This window comes from Thalassophryne amazonica, chromosome 11, assembly GCF_902500255.1.
Source record: "Thalassophryne amazonica chromosome 11, fThaAma1.1, whole genome shotgun sequence".
Taxonomy (NCBI): domain Eukaryota; kingdom Metazoa; phylum Chordata; class Actinopteri; order Batrachoidiformes; family Batrachoididae; genus Thalassophryne; species Thalassophryne amazonica.
Window position 1 is genome coordinate 54,814,430 of NC_047113.1, and position 16,195 is coordinate 54,830,624.

Sequence of the window (16,195 nt, forward strand, 5' to 3'; positions counted from 1 at the left end):
CCACTCAGACATGTTAATATTTATCCAGATACAACACATAAGACTTGCTGCTGGTCGGTTACAGTTCACGCGTCTAATATGTTTACGCTTCCAAAACCCAGAGTGAGTGTGGGTGTTGAGTGCACGGAGCACTGACGTACAGCCAGAATGTTTTCCAGCTTTTCCAGATAAAGCCCTGCAGCAACACGAAAACAGGAGCAGTAAACCCCGATACACTCTGTCAGGCCAAAGCCAACCAATCACAATCTGCTAAAACTACACTGCAAAAAATGCAAACGTTTACCAAGTATAATAGTCTAAATTACAGTCAAAATATCGCAACCATATTTACATCAAAAAATCTTAAGTTAAAGGATCCTGTTTTGAATCATACAGTATCTCAGACAAAACAAGCTGATTTGACTCCCCATCAGATTGTTTTTTTTTTTTAGATTTTGTGATACTTACACATGTATTCCTTCCTAACAGGAGTAATATAAAGCTCAAAATGAGATTTCTCAGCTAATTTCATTACATTATTTCAAGAAATCTAGAGATTTGAATTTTGTTGTTTGTCATGGGTGAAATAAAACATTTGAGGTCATCTTGAAACACTCATTGATATTTTTCAGCATTTTATGACATTTTACATTATCAATCACCAGATTGATAATGTAAAGAATTGTTAGTTGCAGCCACCTGAAATATGCAAGGATTTTATTTTCTGTCTTTCTGTGTCTCAAGAAGAGGAAAAGCTCTGAGAGAGTTTTCTTCCATATTTTTCTGTGACTGCCTTTTTCATTTTTGACACTTTATATGCTATATGCTTTATATGCTTTGTTTTGTTTTTTTAATTGAAAAAAAAAATTCAGATTCAAGGTTGAAAGTTCTTGGTAGAATTTATGGCTATGTTATACTGGTACATTAACCAAATGGTCCTGGATGGCAACCACCCAGGCAGACAACCCGTCCATCCCCAGTTTTTAAACCATCTATCTGCCACAACCAGGTGAAAACCTGGTGTCCCCGTGGCCTTCACCAGCCACTGGGATCATCAACACTCAGGGACCTATGGACTGGATCATACACAGAGAAATACACCAAAATGTCAAAGTTGACATTCCCTCAAAATGCAAACAATTCTCCTCATCTTAGTCCCTTTAAGTAACTGTTCATTTGACACAAACGCATTACACTGGTATCCAAGGATCCTCTGAAGCAACCTGGCACCAAAAACATCCAGCTGTCACCTTAGGGTACTGTCCAAGTCTCACAACCACACAGCAAGGCAGGAAGCACCAGAATCTTAAAGACCTGGACCTTTATACTCCTTTTAAAGACAGCACCATCGCCAAACACCTCTGTCCAGTGACCTCGTGACCTCATAAACTCTACCCAGGCATCTCTCTCCATCTCAAAAGTCAGGACCCAGAGAGATGTATGCCATTGCTGAGATAAGTGAATGTCTCTGCAAGGTCATGTCAACCATATAGAGATACACGTCTGATGGCTGAGCCCAGGAATTCATTGACAACCTGGATCTTAGTCTTAATCTAGGTCTAGGACAATCACAAACCCAGACACTCCAGTTCCTCACTCAGGTTCTCACATGCTGCAATCAAGGCACCAATTGAGTCCACACAAATATCATAGAAGTCCAGGTCAATCAACTTCACCAACAAAAGCACCAAAGTCGCTGGTTTCCACAACCCTACACAACACCGAGTCCATGCAAGTACTGATCAGTGTAGGAACCACAACACACCCTTTTTTTCCACACCCAATAATAATAAGAGCAATCTGAGATTTGTGATGTCTGCCAAGGGTTGATGAGGACGCAAAATAAAAGATATGTGATTCACATCGTGACTCAGACTTTACCTGGATCCAGATTCCACAACACAATGCAATAACTGCATACTGATCCAGAATGGTCCTACTGATCAAGATGTTGCAATCTGATATTTAATTCACAAGTTGAAACAACATAGTGTCTTCCTGAGTTAGGTTTTACATTGTGATGTTGTAGCTTTCTGCTGCAGAACCTGCATATTGATCTGGATCACTCCCAACAAATCTTGAACCAGAATCCAGATCTGGATCTCAAATCTTGTTGTAATGCAAATTACAATGACAAAGGCGATTCTGATTCTGATCTGGATCTTCCATGCTCTAATATGTATCTGTGTTGCAAATTTGTGAAGTAGTTTTGATGTAATCCTTCGAAGCCTATATAAAGTGAAATCCTCATCCAGAATCCAGATCCAGATCCAGATCACCTCCAAAATTTAATGGCATCTTCCCTGGCTTAACACCAATGTGTGGTGAAAATTTGGTGAAAATCCATTAAGTAGTTTTGACGTAATCCTGCTAACAGTCAGACAAATAATTTGATGGATTAAGCAGTTACAAAAATAAGTGTTCCTTGCAGCCCTACGCTGGACTAATGTGACATGAATTTGCTCTGAAAAGGTCAAACGTGTGAGTGTTAAAAGACAGCAAAATTCACAGACACTAAAGCAAACAACACGCCCTCGTATGGTAGGATATATCAAGGTGAGGTCATTTCACAAAGCAATTCTTCAATATTGCAGAAATTTAACCACAAATGAGTCATAATCAGTCATTTCAGGGTCTGCAATTAAAAAACAGACATCATTTTGACCATTTCAGATGCCCTTCAGTAAAGCTGGGCCACGCAGGACCACTTCTTCAACAGCTACTCTGCTCACATAAACATGACCTCGGTTAGACTAACATCAACTTGAATAATTCCAAACTTAATCTCATTCTGGTTAGACAAGCTATAAAAACCAATCCCTGAGTATGTGTGTGCCAAACATGCAGCTTAGCAAAGACAGCGAGAGACACAGTGGCAGATTCTGAAGTTCAATTTGAAGATAAATCATGTCTGTGTGGATCGGCGGCCTGGAGGTGAATGCCATGTGTTCATGTCATCACAGGTTCAAATCCAGCTCACGACCTTTGCCAGACGTCATCTGTTTCCTTTCTGTATTTCCTGTCACGCACCACCATGTGCTATCTGGTGAAGCAGAGGTTCCCTGAATGCATTGTACTGATGTTTAGGTTTTCCTGTATTCATGCTTGTGCTGGCGCACATTAAAAAGCTTTTGTGTCATCATTCATTTTTGTACAGGTTTAAAAAAAAAAACATGAAGCAGAGTAATCCTTCAGAGAAAAGCGTTCATTTTACATGTGTCAAAGCCTCTGTATAATTTGTTTTCCGTTGTGAATGAGGAAACAAAGACTGTTTTTCTTATCATCTTGCGCTACACTCCGCTTACTGTCACTGACAAACACGGAATAAAACTCACGACTCTTCTAGGAAATAATCCCTCCAAAAACATGCTAAAGTACACACTTTACTATCAATTAAATGTCTTATTATTCAGTGAATCCTTGTTCTGGGGCAGAACAGTTCATTTCAAGCAAAATTACAATTGTAAATTTTAGAAATAACTACAAGAAAGAAATCATTTTGTGCATAATTTTGGGAAGTAATTTTGCACAGCACATATTATAAAATGACAATACTGCTCCTGAACAATAAGCCTGCAGCTGGACAGAATTCATTTGTCATCCTATAATACTGGGATTTGAACCCACAATGTCAGTTTGAGCAATGCCCCAATGTCCAGTCTGGTTAAAAGAAGCAAAGGTAGAAGTGAAAACTCTTGCAGTTGCTTCAATGGCCGCTTGAGGCTGGCTCCAAAAGAGAGTCGCTCCCTGTAGACCCCCATGTTAAAATGTCCAACTTCAGTGCAGAAATAAACATATTTTTAGCCTAGTACAAAAAACAGACTAATTGTTAGCTGCTCACCAAACTCCGCCTATGTCAAATCTTTGGTCTGGTATGTGACTTATATCATAAAGCATTTCATAAAATTTGCAGTTCTTGTGAGATGTCCCATAATGGCCACCCGGTCACATAATGCCCTATCAAACCGTTTGAGGGGCGCCGAAGCAATAACAGAGACGCAATTCTTAGATTTAGACTCATTTTTATTGTCATTCAGTAAAAAACATCACAGATGATATCACAGAATGAAATATCAATGTTGTTGCTCATTCAGCTGCTCCCGGTTTCGTTCGGGGTTGCCACAGCGGATACAGCCAGATCCGCACCAGTAATTGGCACAAGTTTTACACCGGATGCCCTTCCTGACGCAATTCCAGTTCTACCCGGAGAAACACAAAAAAGACGTCTCCCATCCAAGTACTAACCAGATCCTGCTCTGCTTAGCATCTGAGATCTGATGGGATCAGGCTGACACAGAGCAGATCGGCTGCACAGAATGAAATATCAATGCACTGCACAAATAGATAAAAACAGAATAAACCACAGAATACCACTCTTACAGTTATAAGTTTGTGTACCATCAAAACGATATTGAGGCCATTATTTTAAGATTAAAAAAATGCCATTTGTTGCTTTAACAGCAACTCATAGCACCGTGTAAATCCATAGAATATTTAGACAGACTGCAGTATCGACCAAAGTCCCAAGCACATGATTATTGGCCTTGTTTTCTGTATTTCACTTAGTGAGAGAAGCTCAGTGGTCAGGAAAAAAAAAAAAAACTGCAGCGTCCCTGGCCACTGGCAGCTCTCCACAGACCTTTCAGCATACCCCAACAACATAAACCTAAAGAAAACAAAAACACAGTCAGCATCAACTCAGAAATGCTACAACTCTGGTCAGCCATGATGGTACTACAGGTGTGCCATGCAAAGTCATTGAAATTATATCAATAAAAATAAGATAATAGCCAAGTGGCCTCTGTGTGCATGCATGTTTTATGGCTTTGAATATGGAGAAACCGGGGAGAGCTGACATTTGGCATTTGGTATGTATTTTGGGTCAAAGATGAACTCTGAGAAAATGGAAAGTTGATATGACAAATATTTTTGGAGGAAATAGCAATTTCAGTTAACCAGTAAACAATGGACATTGTGCTGCAATGTACCAGGGGAGTTCAGGTTTTTGGGGTTTTAAATGTTGTTATTGTGGTTCCTGTTAGTTTAACAGTGTTGATTTATTGCGTTTTTTGTAGTTCAATTGGTTTAGTCAGTGTAGTTAAGTGTCATGTTGCCGGTACCATGAGGGAACAGTGTATTACGTTTGATGTCTTCCGACATCATCTCTCCTTGTGCATGTCTATAAATAGAAGCACCTGCTTGTGGCAGAATGCAGAAAAGACAAAAAGCTCTGTGTGCGTGCATGTGTGTATAACTTTGATCACGGACAAACTGTGGAGAGCTGACATTTGCTGTTTGGTGTGCTTATGTCAAGGATGAATGGTGCAAAAATAGAACGTTGGTTCTATCTTGAGACGGCCATTCATGCTTTCATCAGCTCCAGACTTGATTATTGTAATGCACTTTATTTGGGCATTAATCAGTCGTCTCTTGCACGTCTCCAGTTGGTGCAGAATGCTGCTGCTCGTCTTTTGACAAACACTTTTAGACGTGAGCATATTACGCCCATCCTATACTCACTCCACTGGCTTCCAGTTCATTTTAGAATTGATTTTAAAATTTTAATGTTTGTTTTTAAAGCTATTTATGGCCTTGCACCTCCCTGGGGTGATCATGCTTTCGCGGTAGCTGGCCCCAGACTGTGGAATGAGCTACCTCTTGAGTTACGTACTATTCCTGACCTAGCACTTTTTAAATCTAAGTTAAAGACTGATTTATTTAAACTGGCTTTTAAAACTTAGTGGGGAGGTGACATGTTCTGTTATTTTTATGTTTTTTTTTTATGTGTTGTTTTAAATTTTATTTTATATGTGTTTTATTTTTGTAAATTTGTGTTTTTAATGTTAAGCACTTTGGACACCAGTCAGTGCTGTAAAGCGCTTTATAAATAAATGTTGATTGATTGATTGAACTAATATTTTTGGAGAAATATTAGCTAACATTGCTAATTACATTCTGGACTAAAACGCCATTCCAGCACGGGGTGGTAAATCATCTTTATATTAAAAGCGTGTGTGTGTGTGTGCGCGCAAGATTCTATTTAGTAAGTTCAAAGTAAGTACATAATATAACTGTATAAAGGCCCTTTAGGGCTTTCACAGTGGCATATTTGTAGAGCTGCTCATTGCAGCGTTGTGTTTCATTTAAATATGCCCAAAATACGTGCGTACTCAGCCTTTAACAGTGTTCATTCATACTTGCAGCTGCGTGTGTTCGCGTTTTAATATGTGCACACAGTCGCGTGTGCCATGCCGCACCAGTTTCAGTGCTATTTTCTGCCTCTGTGGAAGTGCGCTCTGTTCTCTACTGCATGGTGTGGTGCAGCTCAAAAACAGTCATTTAACATTATTATTATTATTTTTTTATTTTTTTTTTTTTTATGCAGCGAGTGCGAGTTTATTTTAGAGTCACAGCTCTTTTCAGCTTTGATCAGACTGATCGATCAGGGCGTTTCATGAGCGCACCAACATGCAGCGAGTGCGCATTTATTTTAAAGAGTCACAGCTCTGATTAGACACACACACAGAGAGAGAGAGAGAGAGAGAGTGAGGGAGGGAGAGCGTGCGCGCACGAGAGAGCAGTTTTATTTTATTTTATTATAAGGAGTCTGGAGAGAGCGGTTTTACGTTTTAGCTCCAGAAGAACAACAGGGAGATGTGAAGTGGCGCACAGTACCGTGTTGAAGCATGGGCGGGCTCACAATAGCGGACAGTAGCACGGCGCTGCGTGTACTCGCATGAAGGCTCCATGCTGTGCTGTACACCGAAGAAAATTAAACAGGTTTAATTTCTTCTGTCCTACGCGCGTAGCCCTCAACATACTGCTACGTATTGAGAAAAAACTCCTCGTGAAGTGGGCGGAGAGCTGCTCATTACAGCGTAGATGATACGCTGTAATGAGCAGCTCTATGAATACGCCACTGTGAAAGCCTTACTTGTGAATGACACAAGTAAGCGAAAACACTTATTTCCATTGTGGTCCATTACCTCGCATCATATTAACTTAACCCACACATCTTAACCCACCTGCGGCACCGCTTTTACGAAGAGTTTCTCTGTGAAAATTTCAAATGAAATAAATAAAATTAAACAGCCACGCCACACTTTAACCCAAGTTTATGTCAGCGCATCATCAATTTCTACTTAATCTAATGCCTGAAGACGCGTAATAACGCTAAGCGAGATGGCGGCTGCCTGCTAACAGCTCAGGGGCTGCATCCACCATCTAGTGGATTAAATGGTGGTCGATGATTAACACTCTTAACCAGGACCACCATGAGGAGCAGAGGATAATCTAAAAGGCTAGTGTGGGAAAAACAAAACAGAGGATAATTAGGTCCATTCAAGGTTTCATTTTTCGTGCAGACTACTGTATAATTTTTATCTCTTGAGGCCTCTGAAACATATTCAAATGAAAACAAAAAAATATCTGTGGAGGTAAAATCATAGTGCACAACATGTGAAGAGGGATCACAAGTACATTATGCTTTGTATTATGAGGTCATAAAAGGGCTGAATGCTATTAAGATGATGCATGCCTCATCTGCAATTAAATAATATTGTTTGGCCATAAATCCCATTGTGATAAATCATTTTAAAAGACTGTTTCGAAAAAAGAGGCTTTTGTGTGCTGAGTTCCTTTTGGTTTTACAAGTGTTCCTGATAAAACGTTTGTTTAAGGAGTCTGTCAACATCAAACTGATCACTCTTCCGAGTGAATGAAGGCCCGAGATGAGAATGTGAAACGTGTTAAATAGTGTTGATCGTGGCTGTGGACGTGTTTTGACATAACGCCGGAAGACAAGTGAAAAAACACAGAGCCGACGCAGTCGTGCGTGTCACATAATGTTGACAAGGAAAAATATCCAGGCTGTCGAAATTCCATTTCCATGAATGAAAACATGACAGCATACAGTAGAGTAGGTACAATATGCTCCTCCTGACACATGAGGACCATCAGATTTCTTTTGGACACTGCAGAGAACATCAGTTCCACATAACTATATGCATCCAATGATGAACCTGAGGATTATCTGCATCTCTTCATGTGTGCAGGATAAAGTGTAGCCTCGTATATCTCCTGCTGACCTCTTTAATATGGAGACAGATGTTTATGTGGTTGCCATGAAACCCCTTTTAGACAGCACATCTGTCGTTCGTGCTGTATGATCAACATCAACAACCGCCAGAATAACACTGCAACTCTCAACAAGACTGAGATGTCCGGTTCATTAGTCCAGGTTTAAGGATTTCCATGTCAAATATTTTATGAAGCACGTTACTCACTAACACAGTCAACAAGACGGTTAGTCAGAGAATGCATACCTCCACCCAGGTCCTCTACATCTGATATTTTGCCTTTAACTCTTTTTCATTGTGCAACACTTATTCCTTTGATCTTTTACTTAATACAGTATTCTCAGATCCTGATTATTGACCTTTGATCCTGATTGCTGACCATTATTTCTAATCGATGGCTTATGAGCCTTATGTTTTTTGCTAATGAGTTATCTTTGGTTGTTATTCTTTAGTGCTCTTTCACTGTTGCCTTTGATTCTTTCTTTCTTTGAATATCAGCATGGAGGTAATATTTTTCTCACAGTTTGTCTTGCTTTGTCTGTGTAATGTGAACCAAATGAATCAGGATCAAAGAGCAGATCCCGATAACTGAGATTCATTGTTGAATTATTTGTTATTACAGGATCAGAGCTCAAAGACAGCATCAAAGTCATCAGGATGAAAGATCAAAGGAAAGATCCATCCTTTTATCACCACCAAAATCTGTCATCTCTGACTGCTGAATATTTGATTGTGATCTTTGGTTCTTATCTTTGATCTTAATCTTTGAACCTCACCAAGGAGGTTATGTTTTTATTGCTGTTTGTCTGTCTTGCTTTGGGAGTTTAATTGAGATCATAAGACTCATGATCAAGGGGCAGATCCTGCTCATTGATCCTGATTTCTGGACTGATCTGTAATTCCAAGTCCAGGATCGAGATAATCGGGATCAGAGATCACAGGGAGAATCAGGGTTAAAAGAATCAGGATCTATTCCTTGATCCAGATCAGCACTAAAATCCAATGAGCTCTTCCTTGATCCAAGGGCTGCAACTCTACAAAATTCAGCTAAAATCGGTTCATCTCCTTTTGCGATCACCACCTGAAAACAAATGGACGTAAAAATGGCAACAACATAACATTTTATCATTTACCTTCAGGAAAGGTAAATGTTAACATCTCAGACTTCACTGCTTTAACGCCAATACTAATTTCATTTCCACTAGCTGTCAGATGCCTGCTGGCGTCCACTCCCTTCACGCTCTCTTGTACCTGTTATGCAGGTATACAACCCCTGGCAAAAAATTATGGAATCACCGGCCTCGGAGGATGTTCATTCAGTTGTTTAATTTTGTAGAAAAAAAAGCAGATCACAGACATGACACAAAACTAAAGTCATTTCAAATGGCAACTTTCTGGCTTTAAGAAACACTATAAGAAATCAGGAAAAAAAAAATTGTGGCAGTCAGTAACAGTTACTTTTTTAGACCAAGTAGAGGGAAAAAAATATGGAATCACTCAATTCTGAGGAAAAAATTATGGAATCATGAAAAACAAAAGAACTCTCCAACACATCACTAGTATTTTGTTGCACCACCTCTGGCTTTTATAACAGCTTGCAGTCTCTGAGGCATGGACTTAATGAGTGACAAACAGTACTCTTCATCAATCTGGCTCCAACTTTCTCTGATTGCTGTTGCCAGATCAGCTTTGCAGGTTGGAGCCTTGTCATGGACCATTTTCTTCAACTTCCACCAAAGATTTGCAATTGGATTAAGATCTGGACTATTTGCAGGCCATGACATTGACCCTATGTGTCTTTTTGCAAGGAATGTTTTCACAGTTTTTGCTCTATGGCAAGATGCATTATCATCTTGAAAAATTATTTCATCATCCCCAAACATCCTTTCAATTGATGGGATAAGAAAAGTGTCCAAAATATCAATGCAAACTTGTGCATTTATTGATGATGTAATGACAGCCATCTCCCCAGTGCCTTTACCCGACATGCAGCCCCATATCACCAATAACTGTGGAAATTTACATGTTCTCTTCAGACAGTCATCTTTATAAATCTCATTGAAACGGCACCAAACAAAAGTTCCAGCATCATCACCTTGCCCAATGCAGATTCGAGATTCATCACTGAATATGACTTTTATCCAGTCATCCACAGTCCACGATTGCTTTTCCTTAGCCCATTGTAACCTTGTTTTTTTCTGATTAGTTGTTAATGATGGCTTTCGTTTAGCTTTTCTGTATGTAAATCCCATTTCCTTTAGGCGGTTTCTTACAGTTCGGTCACAGACGTTGACTCCAGTTTCCTCCCATTCGTTCCTCATTTGTTTTGTTTTGTTTTTCGATTTTTGAGACATACGAGTATTGCTTTAAGTTTTCTGTCTTGACACTTTGATGTCTTCCTTGGTCTACCAGTATGTTTGCCTTTAACAACCTTCCCATGTTGTTTGTATTTGGTCCAGAGTTTAGACACAGCTGACTGTGAACAACCAACATCTTTTGCAACATTGCATGATGATTTACCCTCTTTTAAGAGTTTGATAATCCTCTCCTTTGTTTCAATGGACATCTCTCGTGTTGGAGCCATGATTCATGTCAGTCCACTTGGTGCAACAGCTCTCCAAGGTGTGATCACTCCTTTTTAGATGCAGACTAATGAGCAGATTTGATTTGATGCAGGTGTTAGTTTTGGGGATGAAAATTTACAGGGTGATTCCATAATTTATTCCTCAGAATTGAGTGAGTCCATATTTTTTTCCCTCTGCTTGGTCTAAAAAAAGTAACCGTTACTGACTGCCACAATTTTTTTTTCTTGATTTCTTATAGTGTTTCTTAAAGCCAGAAAGTTGCCATTTGAAATGACTTTAGTTTTGTGTCATGTCTGTGATCTGCTTTTTTTCTACAAAATTAAACAACTGAATGAACATCCTCCGAGGCCGGTGATTCCATAATTTTTGCCAGGGTTTGTAGTTTAGCTCACCACATAACTCATACTGAGTCATCAACAGTCCCTGGACCTGTGCTGACCACAATTCAGATTCCTGGCAGGTTCAAGCGTATCAAAGAGGTCATAGGGAGGTTGCATTAGAAGTCAGTGTGTTCTGGCAATAGTGGTACAGATCCGTCAGTAACATGACAGTTCTGGCTAATAAGTAACAGAACATTTCTGCAGCACACTGCTGTTGGTGAATATAATGTCCCACCACGCAAGTGATACATTCATCAACTAGAAGCACTCGGAGAGCGCAAACCTCCGCCAAGGCCATAGGGTCACTGACGTCACATGGAACACCCTTTGGCAGAGAGACATATTCCACGTCGTTTCATGCATAGACACAAAAAGCCTATCAGTAACTATGGAACAATGTATAATCACACTCTTACCAAAACCAAACAAAGATAGATTATTTACAGATAATTGGAGGCCTATCACCCTTTTGTGTGTTGATTATAAACTTTTAGCCCATGTTTCTGCCAATAGGCTGAAAACAGGTCAAGGTAAAATAATTGGCGAGACTCAATCAGCATTTATCAAAAGCAGACATATCCACAACCATACACGCTTGATCTTAGATATGCTTGACTATGATTACTTGATTTCCCAGGATAGCTTTATTTTATTTTTAGATTTCTTTAAAGCTTTTGACACCCTAGAACAGGGGTGGCCAAGTTCGGTCCTCGAGAGCCACCTTCCTGACACTCTTAGTTGTCTCCCTGCTCCAACACACCTGAATCCAATGAAAGGCTCATTAAAAGTCTGCTAACGAGTCTTTCATTGGATTCAGGTGTGTTGGAGTAGGGAGACAACTAAGAGTGTCAGGAAGGTGGCTCTCGAGGACCGAACTTGGCCACCCCTGCCCTAGAACATCCTTTTATGTTTAAAACTTTGGAAAAGTTTGGGTTTGGACCAAAATTCTGTAATATCATACAAATGCTTTACAAAAACATATGCAGTAGTGTATCTATTAGTACTGGCTCTTCAGGATGGTTCCCAATTAACCGAGGTATTTGTCAAGGATGTCCAATTAGTCCTTTGTTATTTACTTTAGCGGTAGAGTTATTGGCAATATATGTGAAAAATAACCTAGACATCCAAAGCATCAAAATTCTGGAAAAGAAATTCATAATAAGTCAATTTGCGGATGATACAGCATATATTATTAAAGAGTCAAGACATGATTCCAAAAGATATTGACAAAATCAGTCTTTTTTCAAAAGCTTCTGACCTAACATTGAACCTCAAAAAATGTGAACTTCTTGCTCTTCATAATAATAATGTAAATGTGATAGCTAATATCCCTGTTATAGATGAAATAAAATATCTTGGGCTTGTAATAACAAGAGACATGCATAGAAGAACTGAGTTAAATATTACTCCCAGAATGAAAGACGTAGAGAAATTACTTAATCACTGGTTAACAAGAGATTTATCACTATTTGGCCATATTCTCTTAACTAAAACAGAAGGCTTATCAAGGCTTATTTATCCATGTCATTCTCTGTACACCTCCTCTAAAATGATAAGGTTCTTTAACTCGTTTAAGTTTATCTGGAAGAATAAAAAACACTTTATTCGAAAGTCTCAGCTAGTTAAGCATTATGAAAATGGGGGGGTTAAAAGCATTAGAATTTGAATCAATTATAGCAGCATTTAGACTGAAATGGCTAAAAGACTGTATCACCCATCCTCATTCTATATGGTACCATATCCCCAATAAACGTTTTAACAAAGTTGGGGGTATACTGAGTTCATGCTTAAGTGTGATTTTGAAGTCCCAAAAATTTCCATAAAAATGTCTGACTTCCATAAACAAGCTCTGCAAAATGGAAAGATGATGTTTACCCATAACTTCTCCCCTCACAATACTATATTATGGAACAACAGATTTATCACCACAAACAGAAAATCAATCTTCAAAGCCAAGTGGTATGAAAAGGTATAATTTTTGTACTGGGCTTACTGAATACTGAGGGCAATTTATTGTATTTTGATGAACTGAACAGTGACCATACAATTTGATTTAACTATCACAAAAACAGAATATGAAAAATTAGCTAAAGCAATCCCAGTTTCTCTACTTGGTATGATTCAGAATACTCTGCTTTTCTCTGTGTGTTCACCTTCCTTGCCATACTTAAGGGATGGTGATTTCAGTTTATTAGACAGAAGAAGCAACAACATAAATATCAGTTTGTTTTTTAAGCAGAAGCACATAGGTGGGTTTAACTCTTGCTTTGTCAAAAAATAATAGAGGCAACCTTGTTGAAACAGTCTTTTTCTTTTTACCTTTCCTGCCTTATAGCCCCAAAAGTAAAAGAAACTCACTTTAAGATTGCCTCTGCAGTTTACCCTGTTAATCATTTTTTTCATCAGAGATTTAACTTTGAGGTGGAACTCTGTTCATTCTGTTCTTTAGCGATAGAAACTATTGATCATTTATGCTTTCACTGTCCTCAAACTAAATTGTTCTGGTCTGATGTCCACAGTTGGCTGTCTTTGAAAATTAACTGCATTCCCTCGTTCACCTGTAACAACATAATTTATTTTATGAATAATTTAAACACTGATATTCCAGACTTGGTCAACCTTGTTGTTATTCTGGTTAAATATCATATCCATACTTGTAAATGGAAGAGCTGCAGACCTTCTTTCTCTGCCTTCATCTGTGATTTTACCCACTACTTTAAATCTTTGAAATGTGTAAATAAATTGAATCAAAAGGCTAAAAATATGTATAACTCTGTATCAACATTATTGCTGTTCTAACGTATCTTGCATTGGCTTGAGTGTGCACTTACCTAAGGTTTTGAATACTTTTCTTTTTTTTATAATTTTGTATGCTTGTTTCATTATGCCATTGTGGTCTTTGTTTTCGGTGTGGCTGTTGTTTTCCCTCACTTGTCTTGTAAATTTCAATAAAGTTTGTTTAAAAAAAAATTCCACATCGTTTCACGCATCTTTTGCACGCATTTTTTGGACAGTTCACTCGCCTGGCATAAATGTTTTATTATTGCTGTTAACAGCTCTCCCTGCATCCCACAATCAAGTTTTATGCCTCTTTTTTTTCAGGACAACCTGTACTTTCAAAATATATATGCTATAGTTGTGTTTTATAAGTGTAATAAAGGTTTACAATCAGAAATGAGAAGGAAAAAGTAAAGCAGAAAATAATTTTCCAGACACATTTATTCAAAACACACAGCAAACTATAATAAACTAGTAACACATCACTCCTAAAAAATATCTTTGGTGTGTTACGTGAGGTGAATCTGCCCTACGATTGGATTTTGGAAAACCATGTGATGGTGAACTAATTCCGATTGGACACTCACATTGCTCACGTCATCACACAGCTTCTATGAGGAGTACAAAGATGGTGGACGGTGGCTCAAAAGTCCACCGAGTTCACTTTTCAGCCAAAAAAAAGTAAGTTTCTATCTCATATCATTAAAAAGTTATTTATAATTTAGTAAAGCTTGGTCTCAGCCGTCATATACGACGGCGTCTGCCCCAGAGGGTTAAACCCTTAGATCTTCAGCAAATGTATTTATAAAGAGAAACTGCATGAACTACACAAGTTTTTTTTATTTTCTAAGACGTTTATTCAATGAGGAGAAACAAATGCTGAATTGTTGTTGTGTCGTAATTTAATTTTTGTTCAGCCTTTGTGATTCTTCATGAAGTTAGATGCAAAAATGTTGAAATTGGCCCTATCCTGCAATGATAAAGAATCCTTAAAAAAAATTACGGGATCTGGATCGTGTTACGGATCATTACCAAAATTTAATGACTTCTAAGTTAGGCCAAGATACACCCTTGGTAAAAATTTAATTTAAATCTGTTGAGGACTTTTTGAGTAATCCTGCCAACAAGCCAACCAACCAACCAACAAACGGACGCGACCGAAAACATAACCTCCTTGGCGGAGGTTATAATACAGCTTAACAATGAATGAGATGAAGACTCAGGACCCATCCCTTCCAGTCAACATACACAGCAAATAGCATTGCCAACAAATATATACATAAAAATGCTAAAATCAACATGCATTAACTGTATATATCAGGAAGGATAAAGTTCATGTATTTTGCAGGTTTTGCCAAACAGATACTGACATTAGCAGCAATTGAATGTGCTGACAAACAGAACTGCTACTGATGTGCAAAGACCACATTTCTGTCTTGCACTGTTGCCAGTCCATGTCGCTTCTGGACTGGTGGAAACAAAGAAGAGGATTATGGGTAATCAATGTCACTGAGGGTATTTGAAACACTGATGCAAGCCCTCACCAGCTCTTAATCATTTGTCTTCTCTGCTGCACAACGGGTTTGAATTGTGGCAACATAAGAGGAAAATCACAAAATAAATTGAGTTCAGTGTTTACACCAAACATTAAGAAGGACAGATACATTTAGCAAATACAAAACTCAGGTAACAAGACAATAGCAAACTAAAAATGACAGACTTCTTCCTTTGGGCTTCTTCTCTATACTATGTTTTCTGTTATTGTGTGCAATATTACCCCCACTGGTGAGTCATCTGCTAGCGAGACATCAACATGCATCAGTTGTGATGTAAAGGATGGCCTTAAGATGAGCAAAAAACATTGTGTAGGTAGACGCGAGGAGGAACTCCAAGTGTGCACGAACCTTTCAGAGTGTTACCAAGAAAATAGTGATATCATCGTACTATAATTTGAACGTTTGCCTGATTGCTCCCCTTCTCCTCCCAGGTCCTTTGGCAGATTTCCATCAAACTGAATATGTGGATGATGGTTGAGCCCGAAATTGCCTCTAAAGGGATCATTTTGGCAAAGTTCAAGGTATAACTGAAGTCAAATTCCAAAATTTTCACTTTCAGTCTAACTGCCGCCAAGCATGGCACACATATACATTGTATAAGCGAGTTACTGGATTTTACAAGCAAGGTCAATCACTCAAGGTCAACATGTTTTTTGGTTTGTTGCCCTACTCCACCCAGGTTTTTCAGACCATGTCTACTGAACTTATGTCAGTGAAAGTCAACCTCAAAAGTGCCCTTAAAGGGTTCATTTTGGCAAAGGTCAAGGACAAGGAATTTGATTTAGTGCCTGATTTGGATAAAACATGATACACATATGTAGGTGGATTCCAGAATTGTT